At 44.3% G+C, this 25,178-nt stretch overlaps 1 long non-coding RNA gene across 1 annotated transcript; it reads right to left on the minus strand.

The window, feature by feature from the left end:
- Nucleotides 1-2,262: 2,262 nt before the first annotated feature.
- LOC120933407 lies at nucleotides 2,263-24,619 on the minus strand. The gene is made up of 2 exons (XR_005748087.1): nucleotides 24,500-24,619; nucleotides 2,263-3,282 (listed from the first exon to the last, which is right to left on the minus strand). It is a non-coding gene; the product is annotated as an uncharacterized LOC120933407 (long non-coding RNA).
- Nucleotides 24,620-25,178: the final 559 nt, after the last annotated feature.

Raw genomic sequence — 25,178 nt, forward strand, 5'->3', positions numbered from 1 at the left:
GTTTATTTTGCACACATTTGGGTACATAAACACAATTTAAATTATCACATATTTGTAATTTAGCCATCCTGTAAAAAATTATTAAGCATTTAAAAAAAAAAAACACACACCTTTTGAAACACCTTCAGCTAGATTTACGTACAGCCGCATATCTTTAGGTCGGTGTAGCGCATCCCATTTGCACTACACCGACGTAACATAGTGAGGCAAGTACTGTATTCACAAAGCACTTGCCTCCTAAGTTACATCGGCGTAGCGCAAATGGCCCGGCGTAACCCCGCCTAATTCAAAATAGGCAGGTAGGGGGCGTGTTGTATGGTAATGAATTCACGATTCATTACCATACATGTAGATGAAGCGCCGATCGTATGGCGCATGCTCAGTATCACGTCGCAAATACTCTTTGCTTTCGACGTAAATGTAACCTACGCCCAGCCCCATTCTGAATCGGCTTACGCAAACGACATGAAATTCAACGGCTGTCCGACGTCCATACTTAACACTGGCTGCGCCATCTTTTTGGTGGTTTATCTTTACGCCTGAAAACGCCTTACGTAAACAGTGTATCTTACATGCGACGGCCGTGCGTACGTTCGTGAATAGGCATATCTTGATCATTTGCATATTCTCGGCGTAAGTCCACGTACACGCCCCTAGCGGCCAGCGTAAATATGCAGCTAAGATACGATGGCGTAGGAGACTTACGCCGGTCATATCTTAGCAACAGAGAAGTGTATCTCAATTTGAGCATACCGCTTACAGATACGACGGCGCCGATTCGAACTTACGACGGCGTATCTACTGATACGCCATCGTAAGTCTTTATGAATCTAGCCCAATGTTTTAGGTTCATGAGAATGAATTGTTTTTAAAGTGGAGGTCCACCGATTTTTTTTTTTAAATCCGCAGCTACAAATACTGCAACTGCTGACTTTTAAAATAAGGACACTTACCTGTCCAGCGCGCCCGCGATGTCGGCACCCGAAGCCGATCTACCATTTGACTCTCGGATGCTGCCGCAACCATCTTTGGTAAGGGAATCAAGAAATTAAGCCTAGCCGCTTCACTTCCTGGTTCCCTACTGCGCATGCATAAGTTGCGCTGTGGGATCTGAATGGTCCCTGCTGTTTTCTGGGACCTGTGCATTTCCCATAAGACAGCGAGGGTGGGTGGGTGCCAAACGTGGCATAGATACCAGCAGATAGTGCGGCTATCTATGCCCGGAAGTGGGTGCAAATACCTGTGGATGAATCCCGACAGCAGAGGTTCCATTTTTGTGTGGCCCTCCGCTTTAAAGCGGATCTCCACTCTAAAGTGGAGTCCCGCTGATCGGAACCCTCCCCCCCTCCGGTGTCACATTTGACACCTTTCAGGGGGGAGGGGGGTGCAGATACCTGTCTACAGACAGGTATCTGCACCCACTTCCGGCCCTACGATACGGGCAAAGGACGGGTTTTTTCCTTCCTTCCCGTCCGTCCCCCCGTTGTATGCTGGGAACACTCGGCTCCCAGCACACAGCGGGAGCCAATCGGCGGGCGCAGCGCGACTCGCGCATGCGCCGTAGGGAACCGGGCAGTGAAGCCGGAGCGCTTCACTTCCTGGTTCCCTCACCGAGGATGGAGGGGGGAGCAGCAGGGTGACGAGCGATCGGCTCGTCATCTGCTGCGATCACCGCTGGACTCCAGGACAGGTAAGTGTCCTTATATTAAAAGTCAGCAGCTGCAGTATTTGTAGCTGCTGGCTTTTAATATATTTTTCCCGTGGCACATCCGCTTTAACTACAATAACAAAAAGCCAAGTGCATCCTTGAGACTCATGCCGCGTACACACAATCATTTTTCAGCATGAAAAAAAAGTTGTTTTTCAAAAATGTAATTTAAAATGATCACATTTGGGCAAATGGGCTACACATCATTTTTCAGGTTCTGAAAAACGACAAAAAAAAATTCGAACATGCTGCATTTTTTAACGTCGTTTTAAACAATGTCGTTTTTCGGGTTGTAAAAAAATTATCGTGTGGGGGCTAAAACGACGTAAAAAACCTGCGCATGCTCAGAAGCAAGTTATGAGACGGGAGCGCTCGTTCTGGTAAAAATACCGTTCATAATGGAGTAAGCACATTCATCATTCAAGCAGCCCAAAGGCGAATGGAACTTCCCCTTTATAGTGCCGTCATACGTCACCGCGCTTTGCTAGATAATTTTTTTAAAACGATGGTGTGTGGGCAACATCGTTTTTAATGATGAAGTTGGGAAAACTTCATTTTTTGGACATGCTGAAAAATGATCGTGTGTATGCGGCATAAGTCCCAGTGCTGGTCTGTTATAGATATCCTTTGCACAACAGCTTCCTCTCTTGAACCTTCTGGTGAGTGCGGGTAGAGCGTTTTTTTTTTTTTAAATACTTGTTACTTTTTAAATTTTTGATATGGCTTTGTTTCTTTTCTGCGTGAAGCTTTTTAATCTTAATCCGTGTTTATTTACATGTAAAATATTTATCACACAGATGAATACAGCTTCTCCCCAACTTCTTGTTGCTTAATTTTTTTAACTTCTAGAACAAAAAATAAATAAATCCTTCTCACATTCTTCACCTGGCATGAGTCTTCTGGTGAGTAAGAAGAATATGCTTATGAGAGAAGCATCTGCCACATTCTGAACATATGAATGGCTTCTCTCCTGTGTGAACCCTCTGGTGTTTTGTAAGATGAGAACTGTGTGAGAAGCACTTTCCACATTCTAAACATTTAAACGGCTTTTCTCCTGTGTGAGTCTTCTGGTGTTCAGCTAGATTAAACTTATGTGAAAAGCATTTGTCACATTCTAAACACTTAAATGGCTTCTCTCCTGTGTGAATCCTCTGGTGCTTCGTTAGATGTGAACTGTGTGAGAAACCCTTGCCGCATTCGGGACAGTTAAACAGCTTTTCTCCGGTGTGAGTATACTGGTGTTCAATAAGATTAAACCTCTGAGAGAAGCATTTGTCACATTCTGTACATTTAAATGGTTTCTCTCCAGTGTGAAGCTTCAGGTGCTTGGTAAGACTAGTACTTTGCGAGAAGCGCATGTCACATTTGGAACATTTATATGGTCGTTCTCCAGTGTGAATCCTCAGATGAACATCGAGTTGTGACTTATAAGTAAAACTCTTCTCGCATTCGGAGCACTGATTCTGCTTCTTTCCATCTTTACTCATCTTATGCCAATAAAGATTTGTTTATCTGTGATTTTTTTTGTATCCCCCACAGTAAGTGTTGAATTGCCAGTTGAGCTATTGGTTTACCTGTATGAAAAAAAAAGAAGAAGAAGATTGTTTATACAGAATCCTAACATTATCAAAAGACTAAGTCATACATTAGGTTTTGCGATTTTTTGCATTTTAACAACTTCTCCACTGCCTTTAGAAAATGTATAGAGCGATACCATTACTGAATTTTATAATACCGTATATACTCGAGTATAAGGCTTAATTCACACTGTGCAGATCCGCTCAGCCAGCGGATGACAGGTCCCTCTCTGCTCACTAAGTGGGAAGGGGCTTGTTGAGCGTCGCTCCTTGCTATGGAGGGATCGGACGAATACGGACAGCATGTCTGTTTTCATCAGATCTCATGCGATCCAATAGGACGGGTGGTGACGTATCGCCATACGTCTGATTTTAGCGGACCGAACATCAGCGGACATGGTCACCGCTGACATCCGACGCTCCATAGACTTGCATTGAGCACTCGTTCAGGTCCGCCCAAAAAAAAACTGTCCGCCTGTGTGAAAGGGGCCTAGGCTGACTTTTCCAGCACATTTTTTTATGCTGAAAAAGCCCCCCTCGACTTATACTCGAATGACGTCTAGCGCTGTGTCATGCAAGTGTTTGCCGGTGTTCTGTCAAACAGCGGCCATCCACTGTAACAAAGTCCCGCCTCCTCCTCGTTTGTGATAGACGGAACATTGATAGAATGCTGGTAAACTGAACCAGTGCTCAGTCTATCACAGAGGAGGTGGTGATTTGTTACAGTGGGCAGCCACTGTTTGACAGAACACTGCCGAGCGCTGCAGGACACAACGGGAGACCGTAAACAAGGTGAGGCTGCAAATGGGCAGAGGCAGGCTGCAGATGGGCATTGTGTACCCTAGGCTTATACTCGAGTCAATACGTTTTCCCATTTTTTTTGCGGTTAAATTAGGTGCCTCGGCTTATACTCGAGTATATACGGTAAATACAAATTTTAAACTCATATCTTATTACAATGGCGGCTATGGTAGCCTGTCTCCTTATAGTAAAGACTAGACATGAAGAGCCCTTCTGATCCAATTTTCATTCCACAAAAAAAAATTAAAATTCATTAGGCCAATGAGTTTCCAGTTACCTTCATACCTTATATTCAATGCTAAAGCGAGGAAACTAGGGGTCTGAACTGTAAACATCTGGCTTTGTCCAGCTGCAGTAAACACATTCCTTGACTAATTAGGTTAGATTTTAAATGAATTATTGAGGGTGATTTACTTAACCACTTCAGCCCCGGAAGGATTTACCCACTTCCTGACCAGACCATTTTTTGCGACACGGCACTGACAATTGCATGGTCGTGCGACACTGTACACCAGGGATATGCAATTAGCGGACCTCCAGCTGTTGCAAAACTACAAGTTCCATCATGCCTCTGGGTGTCATGCTTGTGGCTGTCAGTCTTGCTATGCCTCATGGGACTTGTAGTTCTGCAACAGCTGGAGGTCCGCTAATTGCATATCCCTGCTGTACACAAACAAAATGTATGCTTTTTTTCCCCCACAAATAGAGCTTTCTTTTGGTGGTATTTGATCACCTTGGCAACGCACTGATCACTGTATAAATTACACTGGCAGGGAAGAGGTTAACTACAGGGGTGATCAGGGGGTTAAATGTGTTTCTGACTGTGGGGGGGGTGGGAGTGGATTCACTGGAGGAAAAGAGAGATCGTGATTCAGCTTAGTTGAAACACAATCTCTCACTTTTCCTCCCTGACAGATCAGCGGTGTGCTTTGTTTACATCGGCACACCGCTGCTCCATCTCTCCTGTGAACGATCAGTGGGTGGCGGCAGCCAATCGCAGTCACCGTACCTGCTGATTGGTTTTACCATGTGTACAATCACAGCGGGAGCGCGCCACCTAAATTGCATGCACAAAATCACATACAGGTATGTGATATTGCACATCCAGGCTGCCCTGCGGCAATAAATGTACGTGGAGCCGTCGGGAAGCGCTTTAGTAGTTTACAATATTCAACTACAAATTGTGTGAATATTCACTTCAACTTATCCAATAATGTAAAAAGCAAATCCCTACTCACTTTGAATGCCCAATCATGTGCAGATGAAAAAGGTAAACAGGATTTTTTTCCCCACATTATTGGGTAATCAATGTGAATATTCATAAGAGTCATCCCAAATGTCTTTTCACTCAATCTGCAATGATCAAGGGTCAGTCAAAGGGTTTTTCCTTTTTATTTTTAACTGGTGATCCTGACATTTAAAGGCCCGTACACACGATATGAAAATCAAAAGACAAATTTTGCCTAAACGATCTGCCGATTTTCAGATCATTGGTACGGTGCTTTCAAAAGCCGATTTTGCTTTTTCGGCAGACAAAAGCTGGATGTGCATACTATAAAATTTTTGTCAGATGTAAACGCAACATCTGATTTTTCATTTAAAGCGGGGGTTCACCCTATTAAAAAAAATATATATATTTTTTTTATTCTAGCATAAAATTTGGCATCGTAGCGCTAGCTACAGTATGCCGGTCTTACATTTTTTATCCCCGTACTCACTGTTTAATCCTACCTAGACGATTCCGACTGCCCACGGGGAATGGGCGTTCCAATCCAGACGGAAAGTGATTGACGGCCGGCTCTGGCGCGCCACGCTTCTCCGGAAATAGCCGAAATAGGCTTGGCTCTTCACGGCGCCTGCGCATAGCCTGTGCGCAGGCGCCGTGAAGAGCCGAGACCTACTCCGGCTGTCTTCGGGGAGCGTGACGTGCCAGAGTCGGCCGTCAATCACCCTCCCTCTTGCTAGGAACGCCCATTCCCCGCGGCAGACGGAATCGTCTAGGTACGATTAAACAGTGAGTACGGGGATAAAAAATGTAAGACCGGCATACTGTAGCTCGCGCTACGATGCCGAATTGTATGCTGAAATGTTGTTCAGCAGGGTGAACCACCGCTTTAATTATGATTTTTTTTCGAACGAAAATCGTACTAAGAGCAAAACTATGCACGCTCAGAAACTAAAGAAAACATACAAAACTATTCAACACATAACATCACTTCTGACGTTGTATAAAAATGTTTGTATTGTGAGTAACCTCTTCACTTTCGACATGAGACTAGCATGGCACAAAAAAAAAAACTGACCAACCGAAAATCTTATCGTGTGTACGAGGCTTAAAACAAATCCCCAAAACGGGAATATCCTTAGGGTTCCTGACCATGCTCTCATAAATTCTTGCCCAAAAAAACAATACTGTGCCATCAAATATACTGTATACCAGGGATATGCAATTAGCAGACCTCCAGCTGTTGCAGAACTTCAAGTCCCATGAGGCATAGCAAGACTCTTGACAGCCACAAGGATGACACCCAGAGGCAACTGGTGACTCTTTTTTATTAAAGTGCCATACAGTAAGTATAGAAAATAATCACCCCCCCCCCCCCCCCTTAAAATAATTATTTTGTTGCTTTGCAGCCGGAAATGTAGACATAGTTTTTATTTTATCTGACTGTTTATGTTTATTTTATGAAACTTATAACATCCAAGTGGAAGCTAGAACACCAACATGGCAGAAAAAATGAAAATAAATCAAAATCAGAATTACTGTGTTGGAAAAAAAGACCACCCCCTCTCCTAAAAATGACTTGTAAACGCAATCAAGTGCAGCTAATCACCTTCTCAATGGCACACAAAGCCATTTGACTTTCACCTGTTGAATAGTTCAGCATGAAAAAGAGCTTTCCTGGAGCATAATCGGATGTTTTTTCACCTTAAAGCTCCATTCACATTGTAACGCCGCGTATGCGGCGTATTTTGCCGCGATTTGTTTAACTTATTTACAAATTATTTCCATTGCTGTCTACGGCCGAACGCCAATGCCGCCTGAAAAAAAGGGTCCGGGACTTGTTTTGAGGCGGCAGGCGTACGGCGTTTCGGCGTGAGATGTGAACCATCTCATAGACAGCAATGGAAATTCGCCCCCTCCAGCGTCGCGCTTCAGGCGTATTGTCGCCTAGGTGTGAATGCAGCCTAATGCAGTGGTCATCAACCCTGTCCTCAGGGCCCACTAACAGGCCAGGTTTGCAAGATAACTGAAATACATCACAGGTGATATCATTTGCTGCTCAGTGATTGCAGAATTCTATTCTGCATCTCCCCAAGGCAATACATAAAACCTGGCCTGTTAGTGGGCCCTGAGGACAGGGTTGATGACCACTGCCCTAATGCATAGATTGCATTAAGGTAAAAAAAAAATGGTCTTTTACAACTCCTTTAAGATCCAGTTGCCTTGCCATTTTGTAGACCCTCTTGTTTCAATATTTTCTCAGTCACTTACTTGAAATGAGTATGCTAATCAAACATATAAGAAGTGCTAATCTGCATACATTTTGTAGTTAAAATGGAAGTAAACCCATCCATAAAACAGCTCCCATTGGTTGTGCTCTCAACCAAACTGTCAAACAATCCAATGGCTGTTGTCATAACTGATCACATGTGCAGCGTCATAGCAGTTGTAGATTAAACAGAGGCAACAATGGCAGCTTCCTTGGCTGAAAACAATAGGGGGGGGGGGGGAGTTTACTTACACTTTAAGCGACTCAAAGTACTGAAGCTGCCCTGAGGAATGTTTAGTCAGCAATGTCAGACTTCATGTCTCTCACAACATAGAATTGCTTTAGCAAACAGTTCTGACAATGTTAGTTTGTCTTATTTTTTTTTTTTATATATAACATTTTGCTTATTGAATTTGAGCAGACCCACCAGTCAATACTTACATTTATATTGGTACCTATATCCTGTCTACTGACATCCACTAAGAAATTTCTTACAAAACTCACACAAATTTTTCTTTTAGTAGTTTTGCTTTTAACATTTAGGTAAAAGTAAAAATCATCCGAAACATTGTTTTTTTTTTTATTTGGAAAATGTCAAACTGAACTGCGATATTCCTGAAATTTGGACGGCTACACCATCATACTAGACCCTCTGCAGGAACCAGTCTACAGTCGGGAGGCTTGGCCCCTAGAAAGCACATGCACCTGGTGTGGCTTCCAACAATTAAAATACACAAATACAAATTAAATAAATAAAAAAAAGATAAAAACAACTTCAAGGGCCTTCTGCTACTGATCTGCAGCCTGTCTAATTTTTAGGGAAGAGCCTTTGAGGGCCCTTCTTCCACCCTTTTTAGATTCACACAACAAAACCAAAATGGGCAATAGAATCTTGCCACAAGATGGTCAAAATGCTCACTACAAGAAAGCACTAAGGTGCTTGCACAAAGCATTCCTTGATGGTGGCAGGAATACCTCTCTCACCCATTGCAGCTCTTCCACCCACAGTGGTCAAGAAGGCAATAGTAGTAGCACCACTAGCAGGGGATATGTAAAGGTGTTGCACACTTTCTTCAGGCATCAGTGAGCAGGCCTGACCCTAGGTAGCACTCAAAGGCATAGCTTGTCCATAATGGCCAACGAGTATGTTGGCTCCAGTTCAGATACTAACAAACAATCTCATAAGTGAACTTAGACTAAAGGGTGTCTAAGATAGTCCAGTCGCTGGGGCATGCAGAACATGCATTTGAGGTGTCCTGCTGTAGGGGACTTAGAAAGAGTGTTGATCATACTTGGACAATAGGGACTGACAAACGCATACACCTGTCCACATCAATGGTGACTGCTTTAACACTATTAACCACTTGCTTACTGGGCACATATACCCCCCCTCCTGCCCAGGTGAAATTTCAGCTTCCGGCACTGCGTCGCTTTAACTGACAATTGCGCGGTCGTGCGACGTGGCTCCCAAACAAAATTGACGTCTTTTTTCCCCCACAAGTAGAGCTTTCTTTTGGTAGTATTTGATCACCTCTGCGGTTTTTATTTTTTGCGCTATAAACAAAAAAGAACGACAATTTTGAAAAAAAATACAATATTTTTTACTTGTTGCTATAATAAATATCCCAATTTAAAAAAAAAAAAAAATTCAGTCTAGGCTGATACGTATTCTTCTACATATTTTTGGTAAAAAAAAAAAAAAAAAAGAAATCGCAATAAGCGACTGGTTTGCGCAAAAGTTATAACGCCTACAAAATAGGGGACAGAATTATTATTTTTTATTATTTTTTTTTTTTACCAGAAATGGCGGCGATCTGCGATTTTTATTGGGACTGCGACATTATTGCAGACACATCGGACACTTTTGACACATTTTTGGCATCATTCAAAATTATACTGCGATCAGTGCTATAAATATGCACTAATTACTGTATAAATGTGACTGGCATTGAAGGGGTTAACACTAGGGGTGAGAAAGGGGTTAAATGTGTACCCTGCATAGTGTTCTAACTGTGGGGGAAGGTTGACTGGGGGAGGTGACCGATCTGTGTCCTTATGTACAAGAGACACAGATCGGTCTCCTCTCTCCCTGACAGGACGCTGTCAGTGTCTCTGTGTGAGCCGGCAATGAGAGATGTTCTCATATGTTTACATATGAGATCATCTCTCATTGGCCGCACAGATCGCCTACCAAACGGCCACTCCGATTGGCTGTTCACGGCGATCTGTGATTGGCTGTGTCCAAGGGACACGGCCAGCACAGAGTTTCCCCGCTGCGCGCTCGGGAGTGCGCGCGGGGAACGAGGAAAGGGGCGGACGTCAATTGACGTCCTGTTGGATTTTCAGGTCCGCGCTGTAGCCGTCATTCGGCTATAGCGCGGGCCTCAGGTGGTTAAAAAGAACCATGCTTGGATCTTAGATGCTTTTCACCCTCCTCCCAATAGAGTCTCTTAAGGCCACACGATACGAAAATCGGATGGAAAAATTTGTACGATGAGACGTATTCTGATTTTCGGATCGTTAGTACGGTGCTTGCGACAGCCGATTTCGTTTTTTTTTTGTCAGACAAAAGCTGGATGTGCAGACTATAACATTTTTGTCAGATGTGAACTCAACGTCCGATTTTCATTTCATTAGTACGGTTTTCGTATGAAAAAAATCCTAGAAGCAAGACTACGAATGTTTTGAAACAAAAGAACACATACACAACTATTCAACATATTACATCACTTGAATGAATGAAAAACGTATATAGCGCAGCACATGCAAACTGAATCGCCTCAGGACGCTTGGTATCCATTTCCTCCTATACGTTGCCTACAGAATAGATGGGTTTTGAGGTTTTTTTTGAAGGCCGTTCCGTTCAGATGCTGGTTGGTAAAGCGTTCCATAGTCTAGGTCAGGGATATGCAATTAGCGGACCTCCAGCTGTTGCAGAACTACAAGTCCCATGAGGCATAGCAAGACTCTGACAGCCACAAGCATGACACCCAGAGCCAGAGGCATGGTGGCACTTGTAGTTTTGCAACAGCTGGAGGTCCGCTAATTGCATATCCCTGGTCTAGGTCCTTGGACGGCAAATCTTCGTTCTCCTTTGGACTTGTATCGGGCCTTAGGTATCTGGAGTAGATTTTGGTTGGTAGAACGTTGTATTCCGTCATGCGAAAATGTTCATATTGTGAGAAACCTCTTCACTTTTGACATGAGACTAGCATGCCACAAAAAACAGGCGTTCGGTCGTCCAGACGTTACGGGGCTTTAGTCTTTGACAGAAAAAATATTTACAAAATTAGGATGACACGCTGGTGCTGCTGCCTCTGTATTCCTTTTACAACAATGAAACTTTATGAATTGTGAACTGATACAATCACCTACTCATCGAAAAAGTGTGTAGCATGATATCTTATGAGTGTTGATTTGGCCAAATCACCAGAGTAATGGTGGGCACAAAAAAGAAAATATATTTCCACAGTCATAAATTACAGGAGCGCAGTCTCCTGTCTATGGCAATGGTTATTCAAAATATATATTTTTTTTAATATACAAGGGGCATTCAGGTCAAACCAGCACATTTGCCTTTATATTAAAATACATTTTTCCCCAGAACTTAGTGAATGTGGTAAAATTTTACTTTGCAGATAACATCAAATCATGTTCATGGACAATAAAAAAAAAGAAGAGTGTGTGTGTCAGCTAGTTTTCCTCAGTAATCACTTTCCTAAATTGAATTCCATTCATGATCAGGTAGCACTACCCCCGAAGGAGCGGCTGGATTGTAGAATGGGTTCTTTCCTATACAGTGTGCACACAGCAACTGCTCACCCACTCCAGCTTACAAACAGTCCAGGGAGAATTATTGCTGTAAACGTGAACTGAAAGAGAACAATAGGGAGTGGGATATTCTAAAACACTTGGGAGCAAATGCAGGCTGAGGGCACTTCTCTTTATAGCAGCAGCACAGTCACTACGTTTGAAGCTGGAGACCATGAAGAATAGGGTTTCAGCTCGGCTTAAAGCGGGTGTTCACCCAAAAAAAATGTTTTAACATTACATTCAGGCCAGTTGTGATAATGACATTAGGCTGTTTTTTTTTTTTAAATCCTTGCCGTACATACCGTTTTATGTACATTTTCACCGCGGCTTCCGGGTATGTAATCTGCGGGACTGGGCGTTCCTAATTGATTGACATGCTTCCGACCGGCGCATACAGTGCGCCATGAGTTGCCGAAAGAAGCCGGACTGCGAGTCGGCTCTATACGGCGCCTGCGCACCGACGTTCGGCTTCTTTCGGCAACTCGTGACACGCTGTATGTGCCGGTTGGAAGCATGTCAATCAATTAGGAACGCCCAGTCCCACAGATTACATACCCGGAATCCACAGTGAAAATGTACATAAAACGGTATGTACGGCAAGGATTTAAAAAAAAAAAAAAAAACAGCCTAATGTCATTATCACAACTTGCCTGAATGTAATGTTAAAAAACGTTTTGTTGGGTGAACCCCCGCTTTAACTACTTGACAATGGCTGCATGCAAATATGCGGCCTCACAACGCCTAGTCCTTGGCGTCGAGAGCCCGCATATTTGCGTCAATTGTGGTCAATACAGCTGTGCTGAGAGCACGCACCCGGTGCACTCCTGGCACAGTTACTGGTGCCCAACTGAAAGTTTTCGGAGCACATGACTGCCATGACAGTCACAGCGGTCACGTGGTCTTAAGCCCTGCTTCTCGGCAAACTAAATATATTAAAGGGTACGGAAGGCACTGGTGTGAAGAGGTTAAAGTAATCTGGAGCCGTCTAAAATCCCCACAGAACCACAAAGAATTTTAAGCAAGTTTATGGCTAAAGCCCCATACACACTATTAGATTTTCTTCGGATTTTTGTCTTCAGATTTACCAAAACCATATAGTAGGTGAAACCTTAAGAGTATAAATGTATATGCAATCAGGCAGGCCCTTGCACTACATGGTTTTGGTAAATCTAAGACAAAAATCTGCAGAAAATTGTGTCTTAGGCAGGCCATAGACAGTGCAAACTTCTTTCCTACAACCACGGGTTTCAGGAAAGAAATTTGCACGATTCTCCCATCAACGCAGTGTTGACAGGGAATTCCCTCCCGTCGAGACATTGTCATCTCCCGGTCGGGGGAGGGGGGTTTTCGGGAGAAGACAGGGATTACTGCTCTGTGATATAGCAATTGCAAGGGAATCCAGCAGGCTGGTTGTACACAGGTGGATCGATCAATCAACTTGGTACAATCAGCCTGCCCATTAGTGGTTAGAATTTCAGCAGGTTCCTGCTACACTGGCTGAGATTTGAACCGTGAATGGCCTATTACAATCACTAATGATAAATAATAATAAAAGTGCAGCGCAAATAAAGTCCTTGACTGAAGAATCAAGAATAAAGAAGACATCCAGTGAGATAGCAAAAATCTTCGGCAAATGTGATGATATCCTCCACCAGTATAAGAAGTGCCTCCTTACCAGATGAGTTGGACCATATGTTTTCACAAGTGGCCAGCTTGTTCTCACCATAGGGGAGATGGTGCAGTGGAGTCCAATGCAGCAGTGAGTAGTAGGTCCAATGCGGAATAAAAAATAAGTGTAGACTGTGTTTATTCCAGGGAAAAGTAAAAAACAGCACTTCACCATACTACAGTCAGTCTGGTATGTCTGCAGACAATCTACCAAAAAACAACTGGCCAGTAGGCGATAGGCAATGTAAAATAAAATAAAAACTCGGAAGAACAGCCACGAGCAGCAGCAGAAAGGACGTCACAGGAAAAACTCCTCCCCCGTACGCACGTTACGTCCGGATTGGACTTCGTCAGTGGTGGGTGGACGTGCACATTCAGTTTTTGTCATCCGAAAATTTGTAATCAGCTGTTGAAAGCACTGTCCAGAAAATCGGCAGATCGTTCATTGGATGAAATATTATTTCCGATTTTCTGATCAAACACGATCATAAAATCGGAAATAATATTTTGGGCCTTTAGTGTATCCAGGTGGATTATACTTTTTTTTTTTTTTTTTTTTTACAGGAGAGATTGGGCTTTCATCTGGTGGTAAATATTAATGGATCTCTCTGTATTTTGCTTTATTATGAAAGGAAAACTGGTCTAAAATAGTAAAAAAATAAAATAGCCTTATGTTTTTATGCCATTACTATGACCCACCGCCAAAAAAAACCTGCAAAAGTACACTATATTGCCAAAAGTATTAGGACACCTGCCTTTACACGCACATGAACTTTAATAGCATCTCAGTATAATGCCCCGTACACACGATCAATTTTCCTGTTGGAAAAAGTCTGATGAGAGCCTTTGGTCGGGAATCCCGACCGTGTGTATGCGCCATCAGACTTTTTCCAACAGGAAAACTACTAAAAAAAGCTAGAGAGCAGGATCTTTTTTCATCATCAGGAAAAAAACTGTTCGGAATTTCTGATCGTATGTACAAATCCCGATGCATGCTCGGAAACAATTTGTCGCATGCTCAGAAGCATTGAACTTCATCTTCTTTCGTAGTCTTTTACGTCACTGCGTTCTTGGCAGTCAAAAGTTCACAGAACTTTTGTGTGACCGTGTGTATGCAAGGCAGGCTTGAGAGGAATTCCATCGGGAAAACCATCGTTTTTTTTGCCCGACGGGAAAACTGCATTAGTCTGTAGGGTTCAATATTGAGTTGGCCCACCCTTTGCAGCTATAACAGCTTCAACTCTTCTGGGAAGGCTGTCCACAAGGTTTAGGAGTGTGTCTATGGGAATGTTTGACCATCCTTCCAGAAGCGCATTTGTGAGGTCAGGCACTGATGTTGGATGAGAAGGCCTGGATCTCAGTCTCCGCTCTAAATCACTTGAATGTGTTCTATCGGATTGAGGTCAGGATCTGTGCAGACCCGTCAAGTTCCTCCACCCCAAACTCGCTCATCCAGGTCTTTCTGGACCTTGCTTTGTGCTCTGGTGGCCAGTCATGTTTGAATTACCAAACTGTTCTCACAAAGTTGGGAGCATCAAATTGTCCAAAATGTCTATGTCTTCATACTCGTTCCTTGCAACTCCGTTGTAATGTTAAAAACCTTGTTGCTGAATTTTTGGTCAGTTTTAAAAAGAAACGCACCAAGCACGCATCGATAAGGCTCCATTCACCCTGGGCATTCCGGTATTGCGGGTGATTCTGGGCACAATTCGAGAATCACGGTAAACGCGGACGTGTTTGTGATGAGGTGCGATTTTGATGTGATAAATCGCACTGCAATCGTAGCAAATCGAACTGCGCTGATGCTGCCACCCAAAAGAAGCTTCTCCTTTTTGAGCGACAATCTTCAAGTGTTGCGATTTTGCCACACCAAAAATCGCACCGAAATTGACGTGCCATTAGAAGGAATGGCATTACAAACCTTTTAAAGAGGCGGTCAGACAAACCTGTCCCGTGTTTTGCCACGATTCTGCCAGCAATTATGGAATGCCCAAGTGCGAATGAAGCCTTACGCACCTGTGCTAACCACTCTACCTCCACAAGTAAATTGACTCATTAAGGGCCAGCAGTGGCATCACTAGGGTTGGTGTCACCTGGTGCGGTAAAACATGGTGTCACCCCCCCGGCAGGGGGAAATACAATGTTTTACCTTAACGCTGCGGCTCTCACTTCCTAGCCTGCCATAGGGCCCTGTCCTGTCGCTGTGGAGTGACAGCAGAAGCAGGACAGAGCAGTAGACACTTGGCAAGCTAGTGCATAAGGCTCTCTCCTGTCTAGCACTTAATGGTGTCACCCAAGGCTCAACCACCCCCCCCCCCACAGGAGAGCACACCACATAAAGGGTAGATGTGGCCGAAGGACCATACAAAGGCATTGTTAAATACCATGAGTGCATTATGCACATGGTTCAGAAGTACACTACATACAGAGTGCAGCATTCAGGAATGTGATACAAACAGGGTGCATAAGTTTGCTATGTACAGGGTGCAAGGATCGCTATATGTACAGCCAGGGTGCAAGGGTGGCCATGTACAGGGTGCAAGGGTGGCCATGTACAGGGTGCAAGGGTGGCCATGTACAGGGTGCAAGGGTGGCCATGTACAGGGTGCAAGGGTGGCCATGTACAGGGTGCAAGGGTGGCCATGTACAGGGTGCAAGGGTGGCCATGTACAGGGTGCAAGGGTGGCCATGTACAGGGTGCAAGGGTGGCCATGTACAGGGTGCAGGGGTGGCCATGTACAGGGTGCAGGGGTGGCCATGTACAGGGTGCAGGGGTGGCCATGTACAGGGTGCAGGGGTGGCCATGTACAGGGTGCAGGGGTGGCCATGTACAGGGTGCAGGGGTGGCCATGTACAGGGTGCAGGGGTGGCCATGTACAGGGTGCAGGGGTGGCCATGTACAGGGTGCAGGGGTCAAAAGTTCTCTATGAATAAGGTGAAAAGTTAAGTACTGCAGAACAGAAAAAAAAGACAGAAGACTGGACAGATGGGCTGCTACCAAAGAGCAGCTTCAACTTACAGAGGGTGTGCAGTCTGAACACATGGGCTGAAGAAGGAGCTGCCGAGATAGTGGAACCACAACTGGCTGGAATAGTGGAGCCACCGCTGGCCATGATAGTGGAGCCGCTGCAGGGATGGTAGAGCTGAAGTGCACATCATCCCCCACCCCCTGTCCCCTTCATAGAGATACTGCTGGGCAGGGAGGACTGTGCAGTGCACACCACCGGGGCGCTGTCACCTGTTCTGTGTAAGAGTGAAAGCAGTGAGCGCGTGTAAAGGGCTATCCCCGAAGGTGGTCACCGGACAAAAAAAAGGCTCTGGCTCTGACGGGTGTCACCCGGGTGCGGGCCGCACCCCCATAGCAATGCCACTGAGGGCCAGTTCACACCAGATGCTGTCCCGTTCAGTTCTGTGTGCTTTTTTTCTGCATAAAAATGCATGCAGAGTGTTTTCCATGTATTCCAATGGCTCTAGTTCACACCATGCAGTCAGTTTACGGTCAGTTTCTGCACTGGAAACTGACTGCATGGTGTGAACTAGAGCCAACAAGAGCCATTGGACTACATGGAAAACACTGTGCATGCTTTTTTAGTGCAGAAAAAATGTGCACAAAACTGTACGGAACTGCGTCAGGTGTGAACTGGCCCTTCAAGTCCCTAAAGTCCCACATTCCTTTCTTATTTACACAGTAATCAGTGCATTTTTTTAGCACTGATCACTGTATAAATGTCAATAGTCCCAAAAATGTGCCAACAGTGTCCAATCCACCACGGCAATGTTGCAGTACCGCTAAAAATCACTGTTGTTACTAGCAAAAAAAAATGTATAAATAAATACTAATAATTAGAGGTCGACCAATATGGGTTTTTCTCTGGCCGATGCCGATATTTCGAAATCGCGGCGGCCGATTAAAATCTAACAGTTAGACCCCTTTCACACTGGGGCGTTTTTCAGGCGCTTTTGGGCTAAAAATAGCACCTGTAAAGTGCCTTCAAAACGGCTCCCCTGCAGTTTCAGTCTGAAAGCCCGAGTGCTTTCACATTGAGGCGGTGCGCTGGCAGGACGTTAAAAAAAAGTCATTCAAGCAGCATCTTTGGAGCGGTGTATACCGCTCCTCCACCACTCCTGCCCATTGAGATGAACGCCTGCAAAGCACTTCTGCAGTGGCGCTACATGGGAGCATTTAACCCCTTTATCGGCCGCTAGCTGGGATTTAAGCGCCCCACTAGCAGCCAAATAGCGCTGCTAGAATGATGGTCCAGTGTTTAGGCAGCGGAGTTCTGCAGAAAAAAAATTAAAAGTCAGCAGCTACAAATACTGCATATATGGACACTTGCCTGTCCTGGGTGCCCGCAATGCTGGCACCCGAAGCCGATCTCTCCCTTGGATGCTGCCGCCACCATCTTCGGTAAGGGAATCAGGAAGTGAAGCCTTGTGGCTTCACTTCCTGGTTCCCTACTGTGCATGCGCGAGTCGCGCTGCGCGATCCCACTGGTCCCCGCTGTCTTCTGGGACCTGTGCATCTCCCAGAAGAAAGCTGGGGGCGGATTAAGCGCCAGATGTGGTGTAGGTCACCACAGTCACTGCAGTGATCTATGCCCAGAAGAGGGAGAAAATACTTGCGCCGCGATTTGAGGTGTCATTCATATGAATGGCATCTCAAATGCGAGTCCAGCGATTTTTCATTCACACATCAGAGCTTTCAAATCGCGGGCAGATTCGCGGCAATTCTTCCTGTGATTTAAAACGCTGAAGTGTGAATGAAGACTGAGTAAGTAGAGAACGTTTCTGCACTTACATGAATGAATTGTGTAAATGCTGGATTAAGATTGTGAGGGGGGGGGGGGTTGAATCGAGATTAGAGCTGCACGATTAATCGTCAAGAGCCGTTATCGCGATCTTTTTCCCGTTGCAATTCTTGACACAGGGTTTCACGATCTTTGACATGAAAAGAATTTCCTCTCTACTCTCAGCCAAAAGTCAAAGTCTGGGCAATCTGCCAAGTCTGGGCAGCCTGCCAAGTTTTGAAAACATTCTTTATCAGTGGAAAGTTAAATCTAAACATTGTATCACTTCAAAGGAATAAACTTCTGTATGTAAATTAGGGAACGTTTAACCACTTAAGGACCTTGGGTGTTTTTCAGATTTGGTGTTTACAAAGACTAAAACAGTTTTTCTTGCTAGAAAATTACTTAAAACCCCCAAACATTATATATTTTTTTCTCTAACACCCTAGAGAATAAAATGGCGCTCATTGCAATACTTTTTTTCACACCGTATTTGCGCAGCGGTCTTACAAGCGCACTTTTTTTGGAAAAAAAATCACTTTTTCTAATTAAAAAATAAGACAACAATAAAATTGGCCTAATTTTTTTTATATATTGTGAAAGACAATGTTACGTCGAGTAAAATGATACCCAACATGTCACGCTTAAAAATTGCGCCCGCTCGTGGCATGGCGTCAAACATTTACCCTTAAAAATCTCGATAGGCGACGTTAAAAAAATTCTATAGGTTGCATCTTTTGAGCTACAGAGTAGGTCTAGGGCTACAATTATTGCTCTCGCTCTAACGATCGCGGTGATACCTAACTCGTGTGGTTTGAACACCATTTTCATATGCGGGCGCTACTCACGTATGCGTTCGCTTCTGCGCGCGAGCTCGTCGGGACGGTGCGCTTTAAAAAAGTTTTTTTTTCCTTTTCTTATTTATTTTTATTTATTTTATTATTTTTTAAACTGAAAAAAAAAATGATCACTTTTATTCCTATTACAAGGAATGTAAACATCCCTTGTAATAGAATAAAGCATGACAGGTCCTCTTAACTAGTAGCCGACCAGCCACCGTCATTATACGGCGGCAGGTCGGCTCTCCTGGGCGAGAGCCCGTAGCTATACGTCCTATCGTATAGCCGCCACTAGGGGGCGCGTGCGCGCCGCCGGAGGCGCGCGCGCGCGCTCCCCGCTCGCCCCCGACTCCCGTGCGTGTGCCCGGCGGGCGCGATCGCCGCCGGGCACACGCGATCGCTCGGTACAGAGCGGGGAACGGGAGCTGTGTGTGTAAACACACAGCTCTCGTTCCTGTCAGCAGGGGAAATGCTGATTTTCTGTTCATACAATGTATGAACAGAAAATCAGTGTTTCCCCTAGTGAGGCCACCCCCCCCCCCCACAGTAAGAACACACCCAGGCATACTTAACCCCTTCCCCGCCCCCTAGTGTTAACCCCTTCACTGCCAGTGGCATTTTTATAGTAATCTAATGCATTTTTATAGCACTGATCGCTATAAAAATGCCAATGGTCCCAAAAATGTGTCAAAAATGTCCGAAGTGTCCGCCATAATGTCGCAATACCGAGAAAAAAATCGCTGATCGCCGCCATTACTAGTAAAAAAAATATTAATAAAAATGCCATAAAAATACCCCCTATTTTGTAAACGCTATAACTTTTGCGCAAACCAATCAATAAACGCTTATTGCGATTTTTTTTACGAAAAATATGTAGAAGAATACGTATCGGCCTAAACTGAGGAAAAAAAATGTTTTTTTATATATTTTTGGGGGATATTTATTACAGCAAAAAGTAAAAAATATTCATTTTTTTCAAAATTGTCGCTCTATTTTTGTTTATAGCGCAAAAAATAAAAAACGCAGAGGTGATCAAATACCACCAAAAGAAAGCTCTATTTGTGGGAAAAAAAGGACGCCAATTTTGTTTGGGAGCCACGTCGCACGACCGCGCAATTGTCTGTTAAAGCGACGCAGTCCCGAATCGCAAAAAGTACTCTGGTCTTTAGGCAGCAATATGTTCCGGGGGGTAAGTGGTTAAATATGAGATCTGGGGTCAAAAAGACCTCAGATCTCATATTTAGACCTAAATGCAAAAAGAAAAAAAAATGGAAATTTGGCATTTGAAAAAATGACAACAAAAAAATGTGCCTTTAACCACTTCTTCAGACCCGCGCTATTGACAAAAGACGTCAACAGCGCGGCTCTCAAGTGCCGGGTGGACGTCTTTGGACATCTTTTTAAAAGCATTACCGGGTAAACACTGTCCCGGCGCATCGCTGAAGAGCCGATGCGTGTACCTGGCGGCCGCGATGTCCGCCGGGTAAACGCGATCGGCGGTGACACAGCAGGTGACAGCAGGGACGTGGAACTCTGTGTGCCAGTCACATTTATACAGTAATTAGTGCATTTTTATAGCACTGATCGCTGTATAAATGTGAATGGTCCCAAATTTGTGTCAAAAGTGTCCGATATGTCCACCGCAATATCGCAGTCCCAATAAAAAAATCGCAGATCGCCGCCATTACTAGTAAAAAAAAATATAACTTTTGCGCAAACCAGTTGCTTATTGCGATTTTTATTTATTTTTTTACAAAAATCGGCCTTAACTGAGAATTTTTTTTTTTAAATGGGATATTTATTATAGCAACAAGTAAAAAATATATATATTTTTTTTAAATTGTTGCTCTTTTTTGTTTATAGCGCAAAAAATAAAAACCGTAGAGGTGATCAAATACCACCAAAAGAAAGCTCTATTTGTGGGGAAAAAAGGACGTAAATTTTGTTTGGGAGCCACGTCGCACGACCGCGCAAATGTCAGTTAAAGCGACGCAGTGCCGGAAGCTGAAATTTCGCCTGGGCACAAAGGGGGTTTATGTGCCCAGTAAGCAAGTGGTTAAGACGCATGGGCGGAACTGACGTTTTGACGTCACTTCAGCCCTGCTAGGCTATGGGGACGAGTGGGGGCCATCTTGACTTAACTCGCATCCCCACACAGCAGGCTGAAGGACCCGTTCGCCTCCGCCGCTACCGACGGCTCCGCTAAGCGGCAGAGGGCGCGGGAGAGCGGGCCTCCCCCACCGCCAATAACGGCGATTTCGTGGAGACCACCATTATCGTTTACAGGACCACTCATGCTAAAGATGGATACCTCGGTTGTGGCAGCAGTTGCTGCCGTTACCGAGATATCCATCTTAAAAAAAAAAAAAAAGACGTATATGTACATGAGCAGGTTCTTAAAGCGGGGGTTCCACAAAAAAAATATTTTAAGATTACATCCAGCATACTAACGACATGTAAAGTATGCTGGTATTTTTTTTTCTCCGTACAGTCATACCGTGTAATTGTTATTTTCCCCCCGGCTTCCGGGTTCTGATTCCCGCGGGACTGGGCGTTCCTATTGAAAGCTTCGTTGATTGACGTCTGGTGAAAATCTTCCCATGTCGCATAAAGCGCGTCACCAGTTTTCCGTAAATAGCCGACCTGCGAGTCGGCGCTATATGGCGCCTGCGCAGTCAGCTCTACACGGCGGGCGCAGGCGCCGTATAGCGCCGATTCGCATGTCGGCTATTTACGGAAAACTGGTGATGCGCTTTATGCGACATGGGAAGATTTTCACCAGACGTCAATCAGCTAAGCTTTCAATAGGAACGCCCAGTCCCGCAGTAAGCAGAACCTGGAAGCCTGGGCGAAAATAACAATTACGCGGTATGTACGGAGAAAAAAAAAACAGCATACTTTACATGTCGTTAGTATGCTGGATGTAATCTTAGAAGTTTTTTTTTTGGGTGAACCTCCACTTTATGTGGTTAAACACCAAACCTTTTTCTGACAGCTCTTTTCAAGTTAAAATCATAATTTTTTTTTGCTAGAAAATTACTTAGAACCCCCAAACATTATATATTTTTTTAGTAGAGACCCTAGAGCAGGGGTGTCAAACTGGCGGCCCTCCAGCTGTTGCAAAACTACAAGTCCCATGAGGCATTGAAAGGCTAACAGTTACAAGCATGACTCTCACAGGCAGAGGCATGATGGGACTTGTAGTTTCGGGAACAGCTGGAGGGCCGCCAGTTTGACATCCCTGCCCTAGAGAATAAAATGGCGGTTGTTGCAATATTTTATGTTGCACTGTATTTGCGCAGCAGTCTTTTCAAAATCCAATTTTTTTGGAAAAAATTACTTTAATGAATTAAAAAAACCTAGCCAGTAAAGTTAGCCCATTTTTTTTTTGTATAAATGTAAAAGATTTTACGCCGTGAGAATCGTGATCTTTATTCTAAGCAAAAAAATTGTGATTCTCATTTTGGGCAGAATGGTGCAGCTCTAATCGAGATCACAATTTTTTTAACGATTATTTATGCAGTTCTAGGTGGAACCCTCTAATGTACGGTATTCTCAATAAGCTTCAATATTACCACAATATTGGTCTCTGTGATATGTACCATTACATATAACAACATCAAACCGAGAATAAATCATGAAACAAATCGTAATTTAGCAGGGATGGTGGAAACCCCACCTATAGATAATTCACATACAAATTACCTTTAAGTAGTATGTGACTTCACATGTATTACACATCAAAATGAAAATTAGATATATAAAAAAAATGTTATCAATAACACAACCTAGCAGGGATGGTGGAAACCTCTGCTATAGATATTTGCTAAATAAACTTAAAGTGCAATAATTCACAATATAATACTAACTAAAACATAACAAATACAGTGCAACGATCTGTGTTTGTGTGGCCCCATTGATTCCTAGATGCTCCTAAAACTGTACACATCTTAGTACTGCGTTTTAGAAACCCATGTAAATGAGTAACCCATGTAAATGAGTAACTTCTGTCCCTGTGACATTCTATTCCCTGTGCTTTTCTATACAGCACTTCCCTTTCTGCTGTATCTGAAACATTACACAGAGGGCCAGATTCAGAAAGATCAGCGGATCTTTCTGCTGGCGTAACTCATTTACGTTACGCCGCCGCAAGTTTTTCAGGCAAGTGCTGTATTTACAAAGTTCGTTTCTGAATCGGCGTAACTCCTCATTTGCATATTCCTCGCGTATACAAACGGAAGCGCCACCTAGCGGACAGCGTGAGATTGCAGCCTAAGATCCGACGGTGTAAGTCACTTACACCTGTCGGATCTTAGGGAGATCTATGCGGAACCTGATTCTATGAATCAGGCGCATAGATCCGACCGACGGAACTCAGAGATACGACGGCGTATCAGGAGACACACCGTCGTATCTCTTTGTGAATCTGGCCCAGAATCTCCATACACTTAGCAGGGAACTCATTATTTCCTACTCTGGTCCAATGTTCTTAATCTATACCAGGGGTCTCCAAATTTTCTAAACAATGGGCCAGTTTAAGGGGGCTGGACTGTGGTCTTTGGGAGTAGAAAAGGTCCCGACATGAGTGGGATTAAACTATGCTCCTTTGTTGGCACTGGGTGTCACTCAGAGGAATTGTGACCTGTCACTGGGCAGAATTGTGACCCATCACTGGGTGTCATTCGGCAGAATCGCGCCCCGTTGCTGGGTGTCACCTTGAGAAATTGTGCCCCGGCGCTGGGTGTCAGTGGGCGGAATCGCTGGGTGTCAGTGGGCGGAATCACGCCCCCGCCGCTGGGTGTCAGTGGGCGGAATCGCGCCCCCGGCGCTGGGTGTCAGTGGGCGGAATCGCGCCCCCGGCGCTGGGTGTCAGTGGGCGGAATCGCGCCCCCGGCGCTGGGTGTCAGTGGGCGGAATCGCGCCAGTGGATGAAAAAAAAAAGAGAACTTGCTTTAAAATTTGACTGATGGACGCCTAACCGATGGGTCAAAACTGATCGTTAGTATGCAAAAGCATCGGTCAAAAGGCCACGCATGCTCAGAATCAAGTCGACGCATGCTTGGAAGCATTGAACTTCGTTTTTTTAGCACGTCGTGTGTTTTACGTCACCGCGTTCTGACACGATCGTTTTTTTAACCGATGGTGTGTAGGCACATCAGACCATCAGTCAGCTTCATCAGGTAACCGATGAAACGGTCTTTTTAGTCCGTTTTCATCGGTTTTGACTGATCGCGTTTCAGATATACAGAATATTTTTTTTCTTTTTCTATTGGTTGAATATTCTCTAAGGTTAGGTTCACACCTATGCAGTTTTTAGTGCGTTTGTAGAAACGCACTACAGCCCGTTTAACGTTAGCTCCTACAGGTCACGTTCATATCTATGTAGCTTCCACCAGCGCATGTTTTTTTTTGGAAAGGTGCAGAGACTTCATGCAACAGGGTATGTTTTTTTGGCTCCATAGACTTTGATGGAATTGCATTAGAAATACACACACACACACGTGTGCTTTTGATGCATTTTCCTGCATGACAACAGCCACATCCTATTACCATTAACACATGCAAAAAATAAAATGAATCAAACACACATAAAAAATTCAACGCACGAGGGAAAAAAAACACACACAAAGAGCGCCTCAAAAAGGCATGGACTGCACATGTATAGATGTGAACCTAGCCTTAGTGAAGGGAACATTCACACATCATACATACATTGCAGGGAATGTTCCTGACTTTCCTAGGAATGCTGAGACCCTCACACAGCAGATTATATACATACACCTCATAGTGCACACAGTACAGGGGCACTTACTATTCAAATATGTCCTCCCCTCTCCTCATGGTTTCATTTGAAATTTGTGTTGTGCAGACAGCCCTGTGTGTATACAGGAAGTAATACAACTCAGGTCATGGACACTACATTTCCCATAATGCTCAGTGTTCTCCACGAGCCTACTTCCCTGTGCGTCCTCTATCTCTCCCTCCTCCCTTCATTTCCATTCACAGAGAGGAGACAATGGAGGAGGGAGCCGTCTACACACACAGCTCAGTCATTGCTGGGAGTGTGGCAGTGTGATATATAAACCCGCACTTATATCTACACATTGGGGTTGATTTACTAAAAGCAAATAGACTGTGCCCTTTGCAAAGTGCAGTTGTACTCTGCAAGTGCAGTTGCTCCAGAGCTTAGTAAATGAGGTAAAGCTTCACTTTGCAAAGAATACCCAATCACATGCAATATATATATTTTTTCAAATAGCATTTGTGCTTGCACATGATTGGGTGATGGAAGTCAGCAGAGCTTCTGCTCATTTACTAAGCTCTGGAGCAACTGCACTCTGGCTGCGATTCAGATACATTGTCGTATCTTTGAGCGGGCATAGCGCATTTCATATGCGCTACGCCGACGTAACGTAGAGAGGCAAGTACTGTATTCACAAAGCACTTGCTCCCATATGTACGCTGGCGTAACGTAAATGGGCCGGCGTAAG

The sequence above is a fragment of the Rana temporaria genome, chromosome 3, assembly GCF_905171775.1.
Source record: "Rana temporaria chromosome 3, aRanTem1.1, whole genome shotgun sequence".
Taxonomy (NCBI): domain Eukaryota; kingdom Metazoa; phylum Chordata; class Amphibia; order Anura; family Ranidae; genus Rana; species Rana temporaria.